The sequence below is a fragment of the Panthera pardus genome, unplaced genomic scaffold (assembly GCF_024362965.1).
Source record: "Panthera pardus isolate Hobbes unplaced genomic scaffold, ASM2436296v1 HiC_scaffold_3, whole genome shotgun sequence".
In the NCBI taxonomy this organism is placed as follows: domain Eukaryota; kingdom Metazoa; phylum Chordata; class Mammalia; order Carnivora; family Felidae; genus Panthera; species Panthera pardus.
Genome location: NW_026526876.1, coordinates 44,431,607 through 44,457,290, shown reverse-complemented (window position 1 = coordinate 44,457,290; position 25,684 = coordinate 44,431,607).

Here is a 25,684-nt window from a genome sequence, read left to right as displayed (position 1 = left end):
GATCATGAGTTTGAGCCACACATTAGGCGTAAAGTTTACTTAAAAAATAGTAACAAAAGGAAGATTTACATAATTAAAACTTTTCCCCCCTAATAAAATATGTTCCTACTTGTGGGCCTTTTCTATTCCCATTTAGTTGTACTCTGATAAATTTGTAGTCTTTGTACATAATCCAGAACACAGAAAAGACAGCTTTTGAAAAACACACAGGGTTCTGTTCAATGTAAGGGAAAAAAACATGGCATAAGAGCTGACGACCTGGGGTTCAGCAGGAAGAGTAATAGAAGCAGAAAAAGAGCTCATCTCCACATCAGTCAAAACATATTGACAGGATTTAGGACAACCTCTCACTGTGACCAGCTGTGGACCTTTCTCGAGGAATAGAAGTAGTGGGTAGTCTCATGAGATTTAATAAGCATGTTTTTCTTTTATAATGCTGGCATTAGCCTATATTGAGTGATTGTTAAAGACTGAAAAGTAGAAACTGAAAAAGCCAAATAGAGCCTTGTTCTCCCCAGCTTAACTTCCAGAGAATATAGTGAAAAATGACAGTAGATTATTTGAGAAAATCCTGGAATTAAGCAATTTTCATGATGACTGGGTTTCCTAAGACCATTATTTCCCAAAGTGTAGTCTGTAAAAAGTAATTCCTGAGGAGACCGGAAGATATTGCTTGAAAGGGTGTTTCATGATGAAATAAATTTGAAATACATGATTTAACCAAGTTAGAAAGATTTCTTTGCAGGACTTCTCAGAGCCTTTGTGAATTTCCAAGACAAGAATGTAGTATGAAATGGAAAAACCTTATACTGGTGGATGAGCACACTTTGCAAAACGCTTCCATAGACCAGATTTCCAGTAAGAGTTAAATAAACGTTAGTTGTTAAAGCAAAGAAAATTAATACAGGGTATTTTGGTCCTAGGTTTATATTATTTCATCTGGATTTTTCACCTAAAGAAAATTAACTTTCATGTGAAAATTAGGAGATAATACATAGAAAATTCAAGAACAAATTGAGGGTTGCTGGAAGGGAGGTGGGCAGGGGGATGGGCTAGATAGGTGATGGGTATTGAGGAGGGCACTTGTGATGAGCACTGGCTGTTGTGTGTAAGTAATAAACCACTAAATTCTACTCCTGAAACCAATATTACACTATCTGTTAACTAACTAGAATTTAAATAAAAATTTGGAGAAAAAAAAATACAGGAAATTGAAGAGCCTCTCCAGATAAACTCTTAGAACTGATGAGAAAGTTCACTAAAGTTTCCAGACGTAAGATCTTTACACCCACCCCAAAATTGCTTTCCTATATACCAGTAGCAAATAATTAGAACATTTAACTTTAAAAATACCACTTATAGGGGCGCCTGGGTGGCTCGGTGGGTTGAGCATCCGACTTCTGCTCAGGTCACGATCTCATGGTTCATAGTACGAGCCCCGCATCGGGCTCTGTGCTGACAGCTCAGAGCCTGGAGCCTGCTTCGGATCTGTGTCTCCCCCTCTCTCTCACACTGTCTTTCTCTGTCTCTTAAAAAAATGAATAAACATTAAAAAAAATTTTTAATGCCATTTATAATAGGACCAAAATCTATACACTATCTAGGAATAGGTGTAACAAAATAGGATCAAAACTACTATGGAGAAAACTTAAAAGTCTTTATTCAAAGACATAAACGAATTCCTAAACAAATGGCGAGATTATACACCATGTTTGTGGTTGGCGAGACTCCAGCTTTCACTTCCTTTGATTCCTACTTAAAACTTCTATTTCTCTTCTACCCTTCATTCTTTTTCTTGTAATATGGAAGAACGAAGAAGGTCTCCACTCTTTCAATGTCAGAATGTCTTCCACCCTCTCATGAGACGTGTTTTAGAGCTCCATCTAAAGATGCCCAAGTAATACCCTGGGGACATACAGGACCAGTAGAAAGGTCAGGGCTCAGAGAAGAGGTCACTGTTTGGTCCACCCAGGAAGCTAAACACATCCAGCACCGACATGGGATGGCAAATGCAAGCTCGCCGGAGATCAGCGGGAAGCCGTGTGGTTAGTTACTTTGTGGGTTGCTGTCAAGCATCTGGCAGTGAGTCTGGGGCCACACTATCAGTCTGTAGGGTCAGGGGGTGGTAAGAAGAGGCAGATCGGGAGCAGAGGAGAGTGAGAACAAGCATCTATCTGCAACTATTCCCAACCATGACAGCCTTCAGAGGACAACGGCTGCTGCTTCGCTCCCACCTTCCAAATCTTATGCAACTTCCTCTTAGGGCCAGTGCCTACCTGGAACCCCACAGAGAAGAGGATTCTGGGAAACGGAGATCCCGCCTTCTTCAAACCGACACAGCACACATTGCCCTAACCTTTCTCCAGGCAGCCGCACATGGAGAACTCCGTGTAAAGGTCCTCCAGTAAAGAAAGAGAATCAGACGCTACGGTGCTTGATTTGTCGAGGGGTTCTGCAGCAGCTTGATTTGTCGAGGGGCCCCTGAGACACCAGCTGCTCTTCTCGCCGGGCAATTTTTCTCACACCCTTCCAGGTTCCAGCTCGGCGGCCCTCTCTTCTATACCTGAGAGCCCTCGATCCTCCTTTCGAATCTGCAGGCTCAGCCCCGTCACAATTTTTAGGACCCATCCTAACTTGGGAAGAGGAAGATGATGGTTGTGACGTCCACTGCCCGAGGACACAACACAAAGTTAAATTTGCTCTGAGAGCACCTCTGGCTTCCTGCTCCTGTCCTGGTCTCTGTCGGGTGGCTTCTGCCTGGCTCCCGGAGCCAAAAATGCCCTTTTGATGATCTGCTGAGCGTTCTCTCCAGGCCTCCCAGGACTAAGTCCCTGAGTCGCTTTTGCCCCACCAACCCCACCCCAGTCCTCTGAACGCCAGCGGGAGCAGAGGCCACTGCCGGCAAACGTGCTTTCCTGGTAGCAGCTCCTTCGAGTTTGATTTCTGATCGCAGCGAACCCATGACATGCTCGAGTGATGCTCCTCCCAGCCATTTCGAACCGTTACATTGTTTGTACACAGGGCTCTTGTTCTCCAGATGCAAAGAGCCGCCTGCTTGTTGTACAGAGCCTGGTTTACCTTTCCATCTCCTTTCCAACTTTCTCTAGAATGTAACTTTCCCTTGATGTCCAGCTTTCGTGGCATATTCGAACAACTTCTTCATTGTTGGTTTTGTTTTGTTTTGTTTTGTTTTGTTTTGTTTTGTTTTGCATCGCATCCAATTGGACTGTTCATCCCTTCAAGCCTAGCGCAACTGAGTTCGACGTTCACGTATATTTCATTTTCTGACCAAATTTCTCTTTACTTCCGTACCAGCATCAGCAGCTGGCTTTCTTTCCCAAAGGAAAAAAATTGGGGTTATTGTTATCACCTAAGGAAAGTTTCCGCGTGCCAAATCACGAGCAAAGAACCAGAGTTATGGTGAGGTGGGACACCGGTCATTCATTCAACTAGTTTCCAGGTGTCATGTGTTTACGATGTTTGTCCTGGCAAAGTGACAAATGACTGCATGCCACAGACCTTTGGGGTCACTCAAAAGCATTTTATGGGGCGACTGTGGCATCCAAGAGTACCAAGCCAAGGGTGTTAATTTATTACCTGTTCTGTCACTACCTTCTACCAACCTCTTTTCCTGTCAGATGACCCAGACACCTTCTGCCTTATTAAACAATTGCTTATCATCGATTGTCCTGGTCTCCAGATTCCATGTTCTGCCTGCAAACTGGACAGCTTCCCAGAACCCACACCTGTGGACTGCCTTCCCTGGGTATATCCTGAGTGGTTGGTTTTTGTTTGTCTGTTTGTTTGTTTGTTGGTTTGTTTCTGAGAGAGAGAGAGAGAGAGAGAGAGAGAGCACAGGGGAGAAGCAGAGGGAGAGAGAGAATCCCAAGCAGGTTCCACACCCAGTGTGTAGCCCAACACGGGGTTCAATCTCACAACTGTGAGATCATGACCTGAGCTGAAATCAAGAGTCAGATGCTTAACCAACTGAGCCATCCAGGTACCCCGTGTGTGTGTGTGTGTGTGTGTGTGTGTGTGTGTGTGTGTTTAAAGTAATCTCTATACCCATTGTGGGTATAGGTCAAACTTGTGACCTTGAGGCCAAGAGTCACATGCTCTACTGACTGAGCCAGGCACCGCTGAGCAGGTACATGAAGTGCCGGGCCCCCACCCCTTCCCGTGTGCCTTCCTTCTTCAGTGCTCTGGTGCAGGTTGGCTAGGATGACCACCATTACCCATAATGCATTGGGCACTTGAGCACTGGATGTACTGACTCCTGGGAATAGTTTAAAATATCTCTGCTGGCTCCAGGGAAACATACCAAGAAAAAATAAAGGCATCTATGAGATATTCTGGATCATTAAATCATCTCATATGAGCCATCCTAAACTCTAACAAGTTGAGCAAGATTTTCACTGATCATATTATGGCCTTCAAATTAGGCTCCAGTTCAAATATATGATCCAATGTGACTTTTATGCACTTCACAGCTCATTGGACTCCCGTATAATCATTGCATAGAGTACATTTAAGTCCGTTTTATAGAAATAGTGAAGTCACACACTTTTATTGTTCTAGGTGATTACACATTTTATAATCTGTTCTCTTCAGGTGTATTTTTGGCCATATCTTTGACTCGTTCAGTGCCAGGTCCTTGGTGAAACCCACTGTCCCATTGTAATAGTATTCCTACGAGAACATGAAATACATATATTCATTTTTATACTCAATGGATATTTTAATTTTTTTAAAGTAGATTCCTTGCCTAATGTGGGGCTTGAACTCACAACCCTGAGACCAGGAGTCGCATGCTCCAGCAACTGAGCCAGCCAAGCGCACCAAATATTTTAATTTTTGAATGATCCATTCTGCCACTGAGCATATGATGAGAGTTTTGCCTGATTTGTGCACTGAGTGTGTGTGTGTGTGTGTGTGGTGTGTGTGTGTGTATAGCAGACAAGGAGGAAAGGAGCAGTGTGTAATAGATATGATCCTTGAAGGACAAGCTCTGTTCTAGTACTGATAACTGTGGCAAATTTCTAAATAGGAAAGGAAGGGAGGAAGAAATAGAGAAGGGAAGGAAGAAAGGAAGGAAGGAAGGAAGGAAAAGGAAGGAAGAAAGAGAAAGAAATAGAGAAGGGAAGGAGGGAAGGAAGGAAGGAAGGAAGGAAGAAATAGAGAAGGCAAGGAAGGAAGGGAGAAAGGGAGGATGGAAGGAAGGAAGGAAGGAGGAGAAAAGGGAAGGAAGGAAGAGAGGAAGGAAAGGAAAGGAAAGGAAAGAAAAGGAAGGAAGAAAGAAATAGAGAAGACAAGGAAGGAAGGAAGGAAGGAAGGAAGGAAGGAAGGAAGAGAGGGAGGATGGAAGGAAGGAAGGATGAAAGGAAGGAAAGAAGGAAGAAAGAGTGGAAGGAAGGAGGGAAGGGAGAAAAGAAAATGAGCTTGCTGGTTAGGACAACCTGAGCCAGGTTTTACCCCAAAGACTCAACATCATCATCTTCCTCTATTTTTCTCCTATGGAATTTCAGCCTATTCTTGCTCTTGCTCTGGACAAAATGGAGCCATTCTTTCTTTCCCTGACCCTACTTTGACTGAAGACCCTGGCACCTTTCCCCTGAAGCCTCAGCCTCTCAAGCACCTGTGGTAGGCAGAGACTGCCTCAAGAAGATGTCCTATCTTAATCTCCAGAACGTGTGAATACGCTACCTTACATGGTAAAGGAGACTTCACAGATGTCATTAAGTTACAGATCTTGAGATAGGGAGATTATCCTGGATAATCTGTGTGGGCTCGGCACAATCACAAGGGTCCTTATGAGAGGAATGTGGGAGGGTTAGAGTCAGAGAAGATGCGGCTATGGAAGCAGAGGTCGGAGTGATGGGGCCATGAGTCAAGGAATATAGACAGCCTTCCAGAAGCTCAAAAAGGCAAGGTAACAGTTTCTCCAGAGAGCAGGCGACCTGACAACTATCTTGGCCCAGTAAGACCCATTTTGGACTTCTGACCTCCAGAACTGTAAGAAAATAAACCTGTATTGTCTTATTCCGTGAAATTTGGGGTGATGTGCTACAGCATCAGCAGGAAACTAATACAGTGTCCCAGCCAGCATGGACTGGAAGGCAGACACGGAGGGGTTATTGAGAGCTTTCCTACTACTCGGTGTGGCGGCCCCTAGCCATATGTCACTAAACATGGCGGGTCTGAATTGAAAAGGACTGCAAGATAATATACCATATCTTAAGGACTTCATTAATATTTTGAATCCATCAGGTTAAATCAAACGTATCATTAGAAATATTTTCACTTGGGGCGCCTGGGTGGCTCAGTCGGTTAAGCGTCCAACTTTGGCTCAGGTCATGATCTCACGGTCCGTGAGTTCGAGCCCCGCGTAGGGCTCTGTGCTGACCACTCAGAGCCTGGAGCCTGCTTCGGATTCTGTGTCTCCCTCTCTCTCTGACCCTCCCCCGTTCATGCTGTCTCTCCCTGTCTCAAAAAATATAAATAAATAAACGTTGAAAAAAATAAAAAAAGAAATATTTTCACTTGTTTTTTTAATGTTTATTTTTGAGAGAGAGTGTGTGCATGCACGTGCGCACGCACACACACACACGAGTGGGGGAGGGGCAGAGAGAGAAGGAGACCCAGAATCCGAAGCAGGCTCCAGGCTCTGAGCTGTCAGCACAGAGCCTGATGCGGGGCTCGAACCCGTGAGCTGTGAGATCATGACCTGAGCTGAAGTCGGACGCTCATCCGACTGAGCCACCCAGGTACCCCTCCTAGTTTCCTTTTTTTAAAGTTTATTTATTTTTTTTGGTAATCCCTAATCTCTATGCCCAACAGGGGGGTCGAACTCATGCCCCCGAGATCAAAGAGTCACATGCTCCTCTGACTGAGCCAGCCAGGTGCCCCTCTCCTAGCTTCTAGTCTGCCAGGGATCCCATTTTCCATAGATCTCTCACTTGTTCCTAAGACAACATCCAAAGTGGCCACTGCTGCCTTTAACCCAGGCCTTGAGCTTTGGAGGACCCCATATACCAGGAACACAACAGATGCGCGTGTTAAGGAACATAAGGGTGCCTACCTGTTGGGATTTGGCACTCAGTGCTGGCACAGCACAATCCATAAACCCTAAACATTTGTTCTCATGACTAACGCTCTTCGGGTCCCCAGAAATTGCTTCATTACATTTCCAGCCCCCGAAACAAGAAGGGACTAAGACCAAATGCCACGAAGATTTGTCAGTTGTGCTGCTGGTAACATGGAGCTAGACAGGGCTCCAGAGTACAAGGAGGGGAAAGCACTTAAGGAAAAAGAAAAAGAAAAAAAAAAAGACAAATCGATGAACTTGTCAAACCCTTCCTCCCAGCTGGCCTGACCGCCATCAGTTCTTACATAACAAGGTATCATTTCCCAGGGGCGTGTGATTCTGCCATTTGCAACAGTTGCCAGTGACAGCTAAGGAATATTTTGTAACATTAAATCCTCCCTATTACTCTTGAATTTGTGTCTAGGCAGGTCTAGATGCAACATTCATGAAACGCTATATGAACTGGCAACTAGATAGACAAATACGGTGGCAACTAAATGCACACTGAATGCTGGAACTATGAGTTTTTATTTAAAAAATTTAACAAGAATGTAAAATTTCCAAAAATTTGGATATGAATTTCAGCTTTATGGAAATAATTTTGAAAGTGACTTCACATGAAGACCATCTTAAACACAGAAAGCTCAGACGTGGAGCTCAGAGAAGAAAAAGGCTGAAGGAAGTGGAACTAGAAAGGCGTCTGTTTAAATTTTTAAAAACTGGACACAATGAAAGTAAAACAGACCTCTGCCAAGCATGACCCATATAAGAATTGCAGACAGGACTTTATACCTCTTTTTTTTAGTCCATTTTAATGTCATCGAGATTAAGAGATCCCTATGGTGTTTGCTTATTTTTGCAAGACAGAGAGCGAGCAGGGGAGGGGCAGAGAGAGAGAGAGAGAGAGACAAAGAACTGAGAGGAAGACAAAGGATCTGAAGCAGGCGCTGCCTAGAGCAGGGAGCCTGACTCAGGGCTTGAACTCATGAACTAACCGCGAGATCGTGCCCTGAGCCAAAGTCGGACGCTTAACCGACTGAGCCACCCAGGTGCCCCACAAATCTTTTATTTAATAAGGATTTCCTTACTAACCAAATGAAAGCAAACAAAAAAAATCTCCCAACCCACAATCTGAAAAGATCAGATGAAATCCCTCAACTTCTCATTCTGCCCTAAACGGAAGACTTAATTATCGATTAAAACAGTGAGGAAAAAAAATTATTTGTAACAAAGTGATGATTCAGAAAGCCAAATGCAGTTCTGGGCACCCGTTTGCACGTGAAGAGAACCGCATTTGCAAATCTGCAATTGAACGGGAAAACCAGAAATCTCTGGAGCTTTACTATGCTTTTTGGATAGCGATCCCAAAAAATGCCTGTCACATCCTTCTGACGGTGCAAATGTGTCCCTAGCAAAGTGCAATGCAATTCAAATTAATGATTACAATTTTTTATTGCATGAGCATGGCAGAAATGTTAGTATTTAACTTTACACCGGAGTTATTGTAGATGGAGAAAGAAATTGTAGAAGTAGCTTTATATGTTTCTATATCCTAGGTCCCAAAATGGTTTTCTACTGCTGTGACAGAGTTTTACCACTGATCCTGAAGATCACAAGGAGGGGAAAGCACTTAAGGAAAAAGAAAAAGAAAAAGAAAAAAAAAAAAGACAAATCAATTAACTTGTCAAACCCTTCCTCCCAGGCGGCCTGACCGCCATCAGTTCAGGTGTTTCTGTCTGGAAACACACAGGTTCTTGGCTAATGTGAAACAGGGGCACCTGGGTGGCTCAGTCGGTTAAGCGTCTGACTTCAGCTCGGGTCATGATCTTGCCGGGTGGTCCATGAGTTCGAGCCCTGCGGTGGGCTCTGGGCTGACAGCTTGCAGCCCAGAGTACAGAGCCTGCTTTGGATTCTGTGTCTCCTTCTCTTTCTGACCCTCCCCTACTCACTCTGTCTCTCAAAAATAAATATATGTTAAAACAAATTTTTTAAGTGAAACATAATGTAAACACACAAAATACATATTGCGACTACTAGAATTAATTTTTAAGAGACTGAATAAACAGCAAAACAAAAGTAGCATTCAACATAGATGGTGTTCTAATGTGATGTATGATGTTCTTATAAAATTACGTGCATGGAGAACTAGAAATGAGATTATTAAGGTGCACCTGGGTGGCTCAGTCGGTTAAGCCTCTGACTCCTGGTTTTGGCTCAGGTCATGATATTTCAGTTCATGGGTTCGAGCTCTGTGCTGACAGTGCAGAGCCTGCTTGGGATTCTCTCTCTGCCCCTCCCTGCTCTTGTGCTCACGCTCTCTCGCTCTCAAAATAAAGAAAAACTTTTTTAAGAGGTAGATATTTGTTACTCAATTTACCTAGATTATATGACGAAATAGATTAAAACTATTATATTTCTTTTTCTTTATTATTATAAAAGTAATATATTTCAAAAGCCATGGGAAACAATTTATGTATGTCATATATATTGCTGAATCACCAAAAGGAAAAAAAAAACAAGGAAATTAATATTCAGTGGTTTTATTTTGCCAAGTTTCAGTCACATAAACACTTTTTTTTTTTTAGAGAGAGAGAGAGAGAGAGAGAGAGAGAGAGAGCACTTTGGGGAGGGACAAAGGGGAGAGGGAGAGAGAATCTTAAACAGACTCCACACCTACTGCCAAGCCCCATGTGGGGATCATTCTCACCACTGTGAGATCATGACCTGAGCTGAAATCAAGACTGAGACACCCAGGAGCCCTGGATTTTTTCTTAAGATTTACTTTTAAGTAATCCCTACACCCAACATGGGCCTCGAACTTCCAACCCCAAGATCAAGAGTTGCAGGCTCAAAGGAAGCCAGGTGCCCCTTATGGATGCTTTTTGATTCTCTTGCCATGAAAGTATGTTTTGTTGTGAGGAAGCTGTACTTGTTAAAGTGGAAAGTTAGGATATATTTTATTTAACCATGTGTTTGTTTGATTTTGAACTTTTACATATTTAAGACATGCGAACAGTGTCTCTTATTTGCATTCTTACCTGGGCCCACCAAACGCTGGGAGGAGGCCCAGTTGTTACCCACCAACCTGACTTTCTCAGATAAGGGGCCCCGGAGCCTCCAGGAGCCCACTCGGAAGCCGTTTCAGTTGCCAAGTCATGGTCACTCCAATTCCCACCTTCTTCCTCAACCTGCGTAGCCAGTTGGGGACATACCAACAGGTGTCGGGATCAAGTGCATTAGTCAGTTTGAATTTAACTTCTTTTTTTAAATATTTATTTATTTTTGAGAGGGGGGGGGAGAGAGGCAGAGAGGTGGGGGGACAGAGGACCCGAAGCGGTCCCTGTGCTCAGAGCAGAGCGCTGGACGTGGGGTCCGAACTCACAAACCATGAGATCATGACCTGAGCCAAGGTCAGACGCTTAACCGACCGAGCCACCCATGCACTCCCAAATTTAATTTCCGTCATTTGCAACCGAAAGAGACTTGTAGTGCTCATTCCCAGGGCTCTCCACAAATTTTCTGTTTCCCTCTTTCCAGACACGTGATGGGAGTACACGTCCCAGCCTCTTTGAAGTTCGGTGTGCTTATGGCACCTACTTTGACCAATTGCACGTGTGCAGACATTTTAAGAGCCAGCGCGAGATGTGCCGCTGCTTTCTTTCTGCCATAGCAACCGGCCACACCGCGGATGATATTTCTCCCAGCAGCCTGGCTCCCAAAACGAGGATAATGTGAGACGGAGCCCCCAGCGACCCGCAATGGACATGTAGCATGAGCAAGAAACATACCTTTATGGGGCGCCTGGGTGGCTCAGTCGGTTAAGCGTCCGACGTCAGCTCAGGTCATGATCTCACGGTTGGTGGGTTCAAGCCCCGTGTCAGGCTCTGTGCCGACAGCTTGGAACCTGCAGCCTGCTTCGGATTCTGGGTCTCCCTCTCTCTGCCCCTCCCCCTCAGAAATGAATAAACATTAAAAATATATATCTTTTAAAAAAGAAACAAGCCTTTACTTTTTATTTTTTTTAAGTAAGCTATATGCTCAACGTGGGGCTTGACCTCATAACCCTGATAGCAAGAGTCACATGCTCGGGGAACCTGGATGGCTCAGACGGTTAAGTGTCTGACTCTTGGTTTTGGCCCAGGTTGGTGAGATAGAGCCCCACGTTGGGCTCTGTACTCAGTGCTGAGCCTGCTTAGGATTCTCTCTCTCCCTCTCTCTCTCCCCCTCCCCCTCTCAAAAATAAACATTTTTTTTTTCTTTTACAGGTGGTAGATATCTGGATCCATTGTTGACTTGCGTCCATGATTAAAAAAAAAAAAAAGTCACATGCTCTACCAACTGAGTCAGCCAGGCATCCCCTAAACCTTTACTTTTTCAAGCTACTGAGATTTTGGAGTTTTTTGCTACCACAGCATAACTGGGACATCCTGAACCAATACGAATGCTGGCTAGTTTAAGGAGGAAAGGCATTGCTGCTTTCTTAACTTGTGTATCATTTAAAAATTATCAGCATGCATACGTCCTTAATGCCACCGAACTGTATCCTTATCCGAACTGTTCCCCTATGTATCCACGATAGGGGTGCCTGGGTGGCTCAGTCAGTTAAGCATCTGACTTTGGTTCAGGTCATGATCTTGTGGTTCATGAGTTTGAGCCCCGCACCGGGCTCTGACAGCTCTGAGCTTGGAGCCTGCTTCGGATTCTGTGTGTCTCTCTCTCTGCCCCTCCCCGACTTGGGCTCTCTCTCTTTCTCTCTCTCAAAAATAAATAAACACTAAAAATGTTTGATTAGTAAAATGGTCAATTTCATGCTATCTACATTTTACCACAATAATAAAGAAAAAAGGTGTCATCAGCAGGCAGTTGGGTATTAACCAGGCCCTGGGGGTGATGCCATCCATGTAAATGGCTGTGGTGGCCAAAAAAACACCAGATCTTTCCCGCACTCAGCTGGCAAATTTTGACTGAGCACCTACGATGTGCCCATCACTATGCCAGGCACTGGGGGTACTGAGACTGTACTTCTGACCTTGAAAAGCTTTCTGCCTGGAACAGAGCCCTCATCACCATCACAGCTGTAGCCCGCCCCCACCCCCACCCCCACCCCCTCTTAGGTTCTTGCTTTCTCAGTAGACCCAACTGTACCTGATATCGAGCAGTAATGGCTAAAGGCCTCAGTAGCCACTTAAGGAACATTTTCTCTCCCTAATCTCTCTGCTCTCTTCTCCACTAGCGTGTGTAAAAGGACGAGGTCTCAGGGCCAGCGAACCGGACTCAATTCCCAGCCGTACCACGTCATAGTTTGGTGACCTAGGCAAGGGACTGAATTTCTCTGTGCCTCATCCCTTCCTCTATCAGGCGGAGTTACGAGTAGTGCCTGCCTCATACGACTGTTGTGAAGATTACGTGAGATGTTTCACAGAAGCATTTAGCCCAGTGCCTGGTCCAGATGAAGTGCTGAATAAGTACTGGTTATTGATTAGTTGTTCTAGGCTCCTGGTTTACCCTGTGGTGCTGGCATATCCAGCCCACTATTGGGAGTCACAGTCAGGGATTCTGCACCCCGGGCTTCTCCGGTTCCCCATCTACTTGTACTTTTATGCTTATAGGTTGGCTCCCACATCTTGCCTCTCTCTGCAGGCGATTGTTGCTGGTCCACAACCACTTGGGAGCACCCTCGAGTTAAGTGCAACCCGGTTTCCCTCCTGACAGGTGGCTCAGTTCCCAGCCACCGAGTTCAGTGTAAACCTTTCACTTTCACCTCTAGCCAGAGCTGGGGAACTGGGTGTGCCCTCCCAGACACCTGGCGGGAAGCTGGCTTCCGACAGTTAAGAAGCAATGAAACCGGGGGCGTCTGGCTGGCTCGGTGGGTAGAGCCTGCGATGCTTGATCTCAGGGTCGTGAGTTCAAGCCCCATGTTGGGCATGGAGCCTACTTTAAAAAAAAAAAAAAAAAAAGCCATAAAACCAAGGCCACTTCTGCTGGGGAAGGCTTTTAACAGCACAGTATCCCAACCTCTGGAGGCAATTCCCAGCCATCTCAGCAGTGTTTGCAAAACTGGCTGGAATTAATATTTCAAAGTTCTCCCTCACTCTCCTCAAATTTCTGGAAGGCCTCCCTGCACACCTCACCCTTTGTGAATATGAGTCACCCTCCCCCGGGACCAGAAAACAAAGGCAGCAAATACAGGATGGTTACATGAAATAACACTGCTGGGCTAAAACAAAGAGAAAGATTGGAGGATACATTTGCAGAGAGAAGAATGCATATTTCTGGGGGCACCTGGGTGGCTCAATTGGTTAAGGATCCGACTTTGGCTCAGGTCATGATCTTGTGGCTTGTGGGGTCCTGATCTCATGGCTCATGGGTTCGAGCCCCATGCCGGTCTCTGTGGTGACAGCTCAGAGCCTGGAGCCTGCTTCAGATTCTCTCTCTCTCTCTCTCTCTCTCTCTCTCTCTCTCTCTCTCTCCCCCCCCCCCCCCATGCTCTATCTCTGTCTCTCAAAAATAAATAAACATTAAAAAAAAAAAAGAAATTTAGGGGCACCTGGGTGGCTCAGTCGGTTAAACGTCCGACTTCGGCTCAGGTCATGATCTCGCGGTCCGTGAGTTCGAGCCCTGCGTCGGGCTCTGTGCTGACAACTCAGAGCCTGGATCCTGTTTCAGATTCTGTGTCTCCCTCTCTCTGACCTTCCCCCCGTTCATGCTCTGTCTCTCTCTGTCTCAAAAATAAGTAAATGTTTAAAAAAAAATTAAAAAAAAAAAGAAATTTAAAAAAAGAGTGCATATTTTGGTCTTTTAATTTTTTTTAGGATTTCCATTTTTCCTATTAATGTACAACAAGAACTTGGAGTCACTTAGAGGAAACCTGAATGTAAAGTCCTTCTAGGTGGTAATAATTTTCTTCCCATCATTCTTAGTTATCTCAACCAAATCTAAGTTCAAAGATTTTTTTTTAATGTTTATTTATTTTTGAGACAGAAAGAGACAGAGCATGAATGGGGGAGGGTCAGAGAGAGAGGGAGACACAGAATCTGTAGCAGGCTCCAGGCTCTGAGCTGTCAGCACAGAGCCCGACGTGGGGCTCGAACTCACAGACCGTGAGATCATGACCTGAGCCGAAGTCAGACGCTCAACTGAGCCACCCAGGTGCCCCAAAAGATTTTTTTTTAAGCAACCCTCCCTTATTGAGAAATTCTAAAACATATACTTTGGATTTTTACTTCTACTTCACTTATTTTGTTAAAAATTAGCAGACTCAGGTATCTGGGTGCCTCAGTTGGTTGGTATTTCAGCTCAGGTCACGATCCCAGGGGTGCAGGATTGAGCCCCACATTGGGCTCTGTGCTGAGCGTGGAGCCTGCTTAAGATTCATGCTCTCTCTCTCTCCGTCTCTCCCTCTGCCCCTCTCCCCGTGCCCCTCTCCCCCGCTCATGATCTCTCTCTCTCTCAATTAAAAAAAAAATTAGCAGACTTGACTTTTTTAGAGCAGTTTTAGGTTTATAGAAAACTTGGGCAGAATGTACAGAGAGTTCCCATATACCCCCCCTTCTCCCAATTACACGTTTCCCTGTTATTAACATCTTGCATGGGTATGGTACATTTGTTACAATTAAGGAATCAATATCGATACATTGTTATGAACTAGTTTACATCAAGCCTCCTTCTTTGTGTTCTATAGTTCTATAGGTTCTGACAAATGCATAATGTCACGTATAGTATCAGAACAGTTTCATTGCTCTAAAATCCTCTGTTTCAACTATTCATTCCTGTCTTCCATTCCTCCTCTTTAACTACTGGCAACCACTGATATTTTCACTGTCTGTGTAGTTTTGCCTTTTCCAGAATGTGATACAGTTAAAATCATAGAGTGTGTAGCCTTTTCAGACTGGCTTCTTTCATTTAAGTAGTAATATGCATTTAAATTTCCTGCATGTCTTTTCCTGGCTTGGTGGCTCATTTCTCACCCCCATTACCCACCCAGCTTTATTAAGAAACAATCGACACATATGGTGCACCTGGGCGGTTCAGTTGGTTAAGCGTCCAGCTTTGGCTCAGGTCATGATCTCGCGGCCAGTGAGTTCGAGCCCCGCATCGGGCTCTATACTGTCAGCTCAGAGCCTGGAGCCTGCTTCGGATTCTGTCTACCTTTCGCTCTGCCCCTCCCCCACTAGTGCTCTGTCTCTGTCTTCCTCTGTCTCTCTCTCTGTCTCAAAAATAAACATTTTAAAAAATGAAAAAAAAAAAAGGAAATAATCGACACATAACATTGTGTAAATTTAAGGTATACAATGTATTGATTGTATGCATTTATAAATTGCAAAATGATTACACGGTAGTGTTAACAACCACCTCGATCCTGTCACTTAATTACCTTTTTTTTTTTTGTAGTGAGAACATTTAAGATCTACTTTCTTAGCAACATTCAAGAATATGTGTTGCGATATTGTTGAGAGTGACTGTCAAGAAAGTGCCGCTTGGTTTATGTAGCCCGGGGACCGGATCCGTGGGCAGAAAGAGCTACACTTTTGCTGTATGAAGCTCATGGTTATATGCTTAGTTCCAAGGACATGCAGGGAGTATTAGATCAAAAATGTCTTCAAATTTCTACACATTAAAATACTTTTGCAAGATTTCTCTGGTGCTTATTATTCAGTTTGATATTAACTATCAGTAAGAAGTACAGGCAGTCATGAGACCCTTTAAGAATGCAGCAACCGGCACGTATGTGATCTTTATCAAAACTATGCAGGCTTTAGGTCAGCCTTCTGGGCTAAAGGTGAACACTTTTCTGCTCCTATTACTCATCATTTCCCCCCTGACCAATTTTCAGTCCTTAAATCTTTAAGATTGTTGAAGGGCAAAGGGTTCATCTTCTAGAATTTCTTCGAGCTGACAGAGGTGGGAGAGATGTCTCTACTTATGGACGGCAATTGGTCACTATCTGTCCTTACAAGTAACTATAATGGAAAGCCATTGCTGTGGAGTCCAGAGTGGACATCAGGGTGAATTTGCTTCGAGTAGTTAGGACCATCTGTTGTCTGGGCAAAGGAGTCAAGAACTTCTTGCGTGTATCTAGACAATAGGAGAGAACACAGCCAAAGAAACAACATATTAGGATTATTATAATGAAAATTAGAAAAGCAGTGAGAAACTTGGTCCTTTAGTGTGGACCATTTCCACCGGGAATACAACCAGCCATTAAGTAGCAATGTAGGGTCTCCATGAGCACCAACTTGATTATTCCTATCAGTAAATAACCCTGTTATATTTTCATCTTAATCTGGAATGTAGACACAGCAGTCTGCTCTAATAATGGCACCAGCCCCTCCTTGTGCTGTTAAGACATGTAATGCCGTTGTGTTTTGTAGAACTGCTTTGCCCACTTAGGTCATTTTCGTGTTCAATAATGTAATGCTATTTTGAGAGTTATTTAAGGCCTTAACTGCATATTTATCAAGGGCCTCCGTGTGCCAGATAACATCTTCTAGACCTAATGATGAAAGAAAAATAGATGTCAGAAGGTCATGCCAATGGAACATGGACCTCACCCATCATTGTGTTAGGTATGGAAGATTCGCTGGGCTTATGATCATCTTACTGCTATGGCCATGCGTCCAGGCGTAACCTATAGTACATCTTCCAATCCAGCTTGGTAGAAGCCGTGGCCATAAATTTGGCCCACATAACCATTGTGTTCCATGAGGTGCTGGCCATCTGATGTCTTGCCCCCTTGTCTAGTCAGTAGCAAACCAGTCAGTTGCCTGTAAAATAATGGTATGGTCACAGGCTTCTAGGGCGAACCATCCCATTTGATGAGTACTATTGGGCCATGAATCAAGGGTGTGGTTTTTCTGTTCCCAGCAGAAAAGAGCCTTTTGGCTTAGTTGTCCTATTGTGGGAGTAAGTCGTACTTATCCATCCTATATTCGATATAATCCTTCCTGGGTGTATCGATAGGAAGGACTACGTAGGCAGGGAGTCTGTTGTCATGGGCCTACCTGTGGGTTGGTATATTCAGTTAAAATGTTGATCATTTGAGGATAAGAGAAAGGCCTATCATGGCCTGGAGAGTCCCATGTAACATTTACCATAGGCCAGCAAGAAACATTCTTTTTAGTAATAGAAATATCCCTGGCTCAGTCGGTTGAGCGTCTGACTTCGGCTCAGGTCATGATCTCAGTGTTCATGAGTTCCAGCCCTGCATTGGGCTCTGTGCTGACAGCTCAGAGCCTGGAGCCTGCTTTGGATTCTGTATCTGCCTCTCTCTCTGACCCTCCCCCACTTGTGCTCTGTCTCTCTCTGTCTCTCAAAAATAAATAAAAGTTAAAAAAAAAAAAAAGATAAAAAAGGGGCACCTGGGTGGCTCAGTCGGTTGAGTGTCCGACTTTGGCTCAGGTCATGATCTCGCGGTCCGTGAGTTCAAGCCCCACGTAGGGCTCTGTGCTGACAGCTCAGAGCCTGGAGCCTGCTTCAGATTGTGTCCCCCTCTCTCTCTGCCCCTCCCCCGCTCATGCTCTGTCTCTCTCTCTCTGTCAAAAATAAATAAACATTAAAAAAAATTTTTTTAAGATAAAAAAAGAAATATCCCTAAATGTGCTGGTCTTCGGGTAATGTATTATATCGGCTATATATTGATGCAAATAATGCCAATCTGTACCTTGTAATGGAGAAACCCACCAAGGGAAGCCTGAAGTGCTTGATATGGGCAGTAAGCCACAAATCCAGCACAACAACTGATTTTGTAGCTCGGCATAATGCTGTGGTCATTGTAGAAAAGAGTTATCAATTAGGTATGATGTGCAGATGGCAGGCATAAAAACAAAGACGTTTTTTCTTTTTTTAATCTCATTGTTTGAAGAGGAGTTTGAGATCTGCCACTGGTTCACAGGAATATGAGAGCACGTGGTCCCGTTCCTTGTCATCCTGTGTTGAAGGGAGTATAAGTTTCATTCTGGAAACATGAGTCCATGTTGAGTGGCCTTCTGGTTTTGCCACAGAGGGAGTGCTTAACATGACCCTGTAAGGCCCTTTCCATTTAGGACTTGGTTCTCCAGAATTGTTTGCCTTCCAATCTTTTATTTATTTATTTTTAATGTTTATTTATTTTTGAGACAGAGAGAGAGAACGAGCAGGGGAGGGGCAGAGAGAGAGGGAGACAGAGGATCCAAAGCAGGTTCTGTGCTGACAGCAGCGAGCCTGATGTGGGGCTCAAACTCACGAACCTCGAGATCGTGACCTGAACCTAAGTCGGATGCTCTACCGACTGAGCCATCCGTGTGCTCCTCCGAGCATTTAAACAGACTAGTCTTCTGGGGTTTACTTGCAGAGAATTTTGGGTCTCATCAGATCTGGTTTTGGCAGTACCTTATTAGCATATTCATTAAGAGTTTTATGGATTAATCCAGCTTCTCCTTTTTATTTTTTTATTAACCCAGTTTGTAATGAAAAATGTAACCGATTATGATATAATCCAGGTCCACGGATAAGTCAATGGTAAGGAAAGGTCTACCATACATTAATTCAAAAGGGCATAACCCCAATCTTTCCTGTGGAGTGGGCTTTATTCTCAAGAGAACTATTGGTAAAAGAGTTATCCAGTTTTCTTGTGTTTCTAGGCTCATCTTAGTGAGGTATCTTTTTACATTATGGTTAGCCTTTTCAGCTTTGCCTGATGACTGAGGATGCCAGATTGTATGCAAGAAAATATTAAATTTTAAAGGCTTGGGCTACCTGTTGAGTTACTAGGGCTGTAAAGGATGGGCCTTTGACACTTTGAAGAGACCAAAGAAGCCCAAACGGGGGATAATTTCCCTTAATAAAGTCTTTGTTACTTCACTAGCCTTATCTGTCTTCCATGGGAAAGCTTCCATCTATCCAGTAAAGGTATCTTTATAGACTAATAAATATTTGCATCCCTTACAAGGTGTCATTTGTGTGAAATCAATTTGCCAGTCTCCCCCAGGATACATTCCACATCTTTGTACAAGTGTTAAAAGAGGGAGTGGTCAAGGGCACCTGGGAGGCTCAGTCAGTTAAGTGTCTGACTCTTGATCTCAGCTCGGGTCTTGATCTCAAGGTTGTGAGTTCAAGCCCTGCATTGGGCTCCATGCTGGGCATGAAGCCTACTGGGAAAAAAAAAAAAAAAGAGGGGCACCTGGCCAGCTCAGTCAGTAGAGCATGTGACTCTTGATGTCAGGGTCATGAGTTCAACCCCCACATTGGGTGTGGCGCCTACTTTAAAAAAAAAAAAAAGAAAGAAAAGATTTACATGACTTTTATGAAAGGGCTCCTGATCCTGTTCCATCAAATAAGGATTTGGTGAAATCCCATAAAGCTTTTCTTCCCATATGAGGAGCCTGGTGCAGGCCTGGTGCTAATTTCCATTGTTTTTCTTTAGGGCACAACAATCCTTCCTATACCATTGCTGGCAGTTTAGTATATCTTTCCCCAACAACTTCTATAGACGTTGTTCTTTTCTATAGCAGAAGTGGGAACAACAGGGATTAGAGTCTGGTGGAAGACTCATCACTAGTTGACTTTGAGCTGCCAGTTTGCCTGCCCGATTGGCTAAATTATTTCCTTTAGGTTCTTGTGTGTGTGTGTGTGTGTGTGTGTGTGTGTGTGTGTGTGTGTTTAATGTTTATTCATTTTTGAAAGACAGACATGAGCGGGGGAGGGGCAGAGAGAGAGGGAGACACAGACTCCGAAGCAGGCTCCAGGCTCTGAGCCGTCAGCACAGAGCCCGACGCGGGGCTTGAACCCACGAACTGCGAGATCATGACCTGAGCCAAAGGCAGTCGCTTAACCAACTGAGCCACCCAGATGCCCCTATTTCCTTTAGGTTCTAAATGTTCTCCCTTTTGATGGCCTCTAAGAATATATTGCAGCGACTTCTCTAGGGAGATGAACGGCCTTTAGCAGAGTCACAATTTCCGGTCTGGATCTAATAGGGGAATCATAACAAGTTGACAACCCCCTTCCTTTCTAGATGGCACCATGTGCATGAGGTACAAGGAAGGCATATTTTCAATCTGTATATGTCTCGACTCTCGGGCTCTTAGCTACCCGAAGAGCTTGAGTGAAAGTTAGCAGTTCTGCCTTTTGAGCTGAAATATTGATCGGTAATGGGTTGGCCTCAATAGTTTTCGTTAAAGTAACGTCTTTGCCCTCATTTTTTTTTAATGTTTATTTATTTATTTCAAGAGGGAAAGAGAATGCAAGGAAGGGGCAGAGAGAGAGGGAGAGAGAGAATCCCAAGCCAGCACAGAGCCCAACATGGGGCTCAAACCCACAAACTGTGAGATCATGACCTGGGCCGAAACCATGAGTCAGACGCTCAGTCGACTGAGCCACCCAGGCGCCCCTGATGTCCTCCAGTTTCTAAAACTCCTTGAACCTGTCAAAGGCTGTCCCACTGAAAGTTTAGATGCTTCCACCAATAGCTGCTACTGCTCGGAGGCATGCTGGCCATCCTGGAGCTGCCTTGTCAACGGCTTCGGAAAATATCCTACGGGTCTCAATTCATGCCCTAGTTTTTGTGTTAGTACTTGTAGAGCTTGGCCCTGTTTTTCAGCAAGAAGGAGGTAAATGGCTTTTCTAGGTCTGGTAGAGCTAGAGCTGGGGCCAACGATAGTTCAGTTTTTAGTTGTTGTTCTTTATCCCACGTTAAAGACTCTTCATCCGCCCCCTAGTGGACTCATACAGAGTTTTGGCTAAGGCTCCAAACCCTGGGATCCATAGGCTGCAAAACCCTGCCATTCCTAAAATGGTTCAGAGTTGTTTTTCTGCGGTAGGAGATCCAAGTTCTATTTTAGTTCTTTTGCTCTCAGTTGACAGGAAGTGATGTCCAGGAGTTAATCTGTATCCTAAGTATTGTACCTTCTGTTTAGAAATTTGAGCTTTTGTAGGTGATAGTCGGTGTCCTTTCTGCCCAAGAAAGTTTAGTACAACAGAATAATAGGTTAAGTGTCCGACTTTGGCTCAGCTCATGATCTCATGGTTCGTGGATTGAGCCCCACGTGGGGCTCCGTGCTGGTAGTGCAGAGCCTGCTTGGGATTCTCCCCTTCTGTTTCTGCCACTCTCCCACTTTCATTGTCTCTCTCTCTCTCTCTCTCTCTCTCTCTTTCTCTCTCAAAAAAAAAATAAATGTAAAATATATATATATATATGTATATATATATATATATATATATATATATATATATTCCATAGAGGTGCCTGGGTGGCTCAGGTTAAGCATCTGATTCTTGATTTTGGCTCAGGTCATGATCTCCTGGTGGTCTCGAGTTCGAGGCCCACATGGGACTCTGCACGGACAGTATGGAGCCCACTCTGCTTTGGATTCTCTCTCTCTCTCTCTCTCTCTCTCCCCTTCTCTCTCTGCCCTCCCCCACACTCTCTATCTCTCTCAAAATAAATAAATAAACTTAAAAAAAATATCGACATATTGTGCCATTGTTCCCTGAGGCAATGTAAGGTCTCTCGGTTTCCTACTGAGGACATTACCAAATAAACGGGGGACTGTGTCTACACTCCAGTGGTGGGACTGTCCATGGAAGCTGGCAGGCTTGATGTTCTCCTAATGGAGTCCATTCAAAGGTGGATGGAGGCTGGGCTGCTTCCCTTAAGGGATTACAAAAGAAAGCATCCTTCACATTAAGCACTGCCAACCATTCTGTGTGGCCCGGAATCTGAGTCAGTGCGGTGCAGGGTGAGTAGGGGTTACAGCCTTGTTGTTCCGAGGTTGTACACCATTCTGTACTCTCCATTAGGCTTCTTCATAGGCAAAACTGGCATATTACTAGGGAATTGGCACCGTGGAAGACTTCCATATTTAAGAAATTTATCTCGGAGTGGTTGCAGTCCAGCCCTGGCTTCTGTCTTAAGAGGATATTGTTTATTATGTGGAATAGTGGGAAGATCTTTTAGAGCTATGTTGTCTTGTGTTGTCTTAAAGTTCATTTATTTACTTCGAGAGACAGAGAGAGCACGAGCAGGGGAGAGGCAGAGAGAGAGGGAGCAAGAGAGAATCCCAGTCCACACTGCCAGTGCAGAGCCCCACACAGGGCTCGAACCCACAAACCGTGAGATCATGACCAGAACCGAAGTCAGATGTTCAACCGACTGAGCCACCGAGGTGCCCCTGGAGCTATTTTAATGGGATGGGCCTGTATTGCCTTCCCTGGGATATCACAATTCCAAACTTGTGCGTCTACTTGTTCCCAAACGTTAGGGGCAATTCAGGGGTGAATGTCTAGTTTTTCTTCAACCATCAGGGAGAAGAGACCATCCTCCTGTCTAGTTAGCTTGAACTAGCTTCCCAACTTAATGTTTATTTATTTTTGAGAGATAGAGACAGACAGAGTGCGAGCAGGGGAAGGGCAGAGAGAGGGGGAGACACAGAATCGGAAGCAGGCTCCAGGCTCTGAGCTGTCAGCACAGAGCTCAATGTGGGGCTCAAACTCGTGAACCGCAGGATCATGACCTGACCCGAAACCACGAGTCGGACCCTTAACTGACTGAGCCACCCAGGCACCCCAACTTAACATGAGGTCCCTTCCCAGTAGGGGAGTGGAACAGGAAGGGAGAACCAAGAAAGAGCGGGTAATTAATTGGTCTATATATTTACAGGTTAAAGGAAAAGTTTGTAAGCATGATTTAGCTTCTCCTTCTATTCCAGTAATTCCATATATAGAAAGACAGGTTGGCCCAGAATGTTGAGCAAAGACAGAGTCAGTTGCTTTTGTATCAGTAAGAACATGGGCGCCTGGGTGGCTCAGTCGGTCACAGCCTGACTTTGACCCAGGTCATTTTCTCACAGTTCGTGAGTTCAAGCCCCACATCAGGCTCTGTGCTGACAGCTCAGAGCCTGGAGCCTGCTTTGGATTCTGTGTCTCCCTCTCTCTCTCTGCCTCCCCGCTGCTCATTTTCTGTATCTCTCTCAAAAATAAATTAACATTAAAATTTTTTTTAAAAAGAAGGAAAGAAAAACAATGAACTTACCTCCCACATCCAGGGTACCCCAGGGCTCAGCCACCTTGATGCTCAGGGGAGCCAGACCAGCCTCAGGGCCCCATCGTGCCATCTCCTCAGGTTGTTGTTCTCAGGGTAGGAAATGAGTTTCTGTCTTCCTCTGTCTCAGGTGACAAGGACAGTCTCTTTTCCAGTCACCCTCTGCCCTGCAAGTAAGACATGGCCCTGGTGGAGAGCATTTATCGGGACATCCTTTACCTCAATGTCCAGTTTGGCCACGCCTGTAGCATGGGGTCTTGCCTGGACTTCCGGCCGACACCGGCTTGTTCTGTTGCTCCTGGTTAGCCTGGGGTTGTGGGGGTCCCGCAATAATGGCAGACAACACTCGAGGCTGCATTCTGCCGTGTACTTTAGCCCCGCGGTCCTTTTCCTTTCTTTGAGCCATATCTCTGTTATGAAAGATTCCAGTGGCCGCTTCCAGCAGCCACTGGGTTGGAATTTGAGGGCCTAGGGCCATTTTTTTCCGCCAAGTTGTGGCCAATGTCTGCTGCTGACTGGCTCATAAAATGCATATTTAAGATAGCCACCCCTTCTGGTGTGGTTGGGTCTAAATCTGCGTATTTATGAATTGCTTCTATTAAGCGCCCCTGGGATAAGGCTGGATTTTCATCATTTGCCTGGGTTACTGCCCCAGTTTTATTAAAATTGACAAGTTTAGGGGCGCCTGGGTGGCTCAGCCGACTGGTTAAGTGTCCAACGTTGGCTCAGGTCATCTTCTCATGGCTCGTGAGTTCGAGCCCCACATCAGGCTCTGTGCTGACAGCTCAGAGCCTGGAGCCTGCTTCGGATTCTGTATCTCCTCTCTCTCTGCCCCACCCCCACTCGTGCTCTGTCTCTCTCTCTTTCTCTCAAAATATAAACATTAAAAATGTTTTTTTAATTGACAGGTTTAGAAATTCCTCTTTTCATTCCCTCCAATAAACAGGTGACCATATAGTCTTGTCTTTCCCTGCCAGGTCCATGCTCTTAGCAGTTCCAGTGAGGCTTGGCATTAGGAAGAGAGTCTCCTCCTTCTGGATAGTGATTTCTAGCCCTAGTTCCCTGCTCGTGTGCAAATTCTTGTGCCCCAGCCCAAATTGGGGCCTTTTCTTCTGGGGTACAACAATGCATTAGAATAATATAGGGATCCTGCCAGGTTAAATCCAACATTAGAGACACCTAGTGAAATTCATCTATAAACTTGGATGGACCCTCTGAGTATCGTCCTAATTGTTTTATTCGAGCCAGATCTGACCTGGAAAATGGGACACGGACCTTAATTGTGGACCTCGTTTGCCACTTTCCAAAGTGGAAACAGCCTTGCCTTAGTCTGAGTATTTGGTAGGTATGATGTGTCACTTCTAGGAGCTTCTAGGAGCTTCTAGTCCTGCTGGGCTAGGAGGGGAAGACTCCATAGGTTTATATAGCAGTGGAGTTAAGAAGGGACCTGGGCTTGCTTGCAGGTTTATTTCAATTTTTTTCTTAGGGTCATTGATTTTCTTGTTTGACTCAATTGGTTTCTTTGATGGGGGTGGTCTACTTAAACAATCATCAACTGAAATATTTAAAGGTAGGGGCGCCTGGGTGGCTCCGTGGGTTGAGCATCCAGCTCTTGATTTGGGCTCAGGTCATGATCCTAGGATTGTGGGATCGAGTCCCACATCAGACTCTGTGCTGAGCGTGGAGCCTGCTTGGGATTCTCTCTCCCTCTGTCCCTCTGCCCTGCTCATGCATGCATGTGCTCTCTCTCTCTCTCTCTCTTTCTCTCAAATAAATAAACAAAATTTAAAAATATATATCTAAAGGTAGAGGGGCCTGGAATCTTACCAGTTACACCCTACAAGTCTCTCTTGGATTAGGATCCTGACTTAGTGGCATAAAGGCCTGGGTTGTTAGGGCACTTTGGTCCATTTTCCCTGATGCCTGCAGAAACGTTCTAATCGATAAATAGTACTGAAGTGTTAAGCACCTGTTAATGGGCCATTTTTCATCATCCTGCAGAAAATACTGGGGCCAGGCATTATTACAGAAGAAGACGAGGCACTTCTTCTTCTTTTTTTTTTTTTAATGTTTATTTTGAGAGAGCGAAAGAGAGTGGGGAGGGGTAGAGACAGAGAGAGAGAGAATCTGAAGCAGGCTGTGGGACTTGATCTCACGACCATGAGATCATGACCTGAACTGAAATCAAGAGCCAGATGCTCAACCGACTGAGCCCCCTAGGCACGCTGAGGTGCTTCTTCTTTAAGTCTTGTTGTCCAAATTGACTCCAGCGTGCTAGGAGAGAGTCCAATGTGGAATCCCCTGGGATCACGGAAGATCCCATAGTTAATTCCTATAAAACAAAAATCGTACATTAACTAACTAGGAGTCTATTACCAAAATCACCCTCAGCTTCCCAACGATCCCATCATCCGAATATCCCATCAGGAATATTGCTGAAAGTTCCTGGGGTTCAGAGTGGAGGGAGGTGCCCCTTATCCTCAACTGCTCTGACACCTACTTGAGAAGGGTTGTCAACCTCCCTTCACTTCCCTACCATGTCCGCGTTACAGTAGGTGCCGGTGAGTGGACTGAAATGCCAGAGA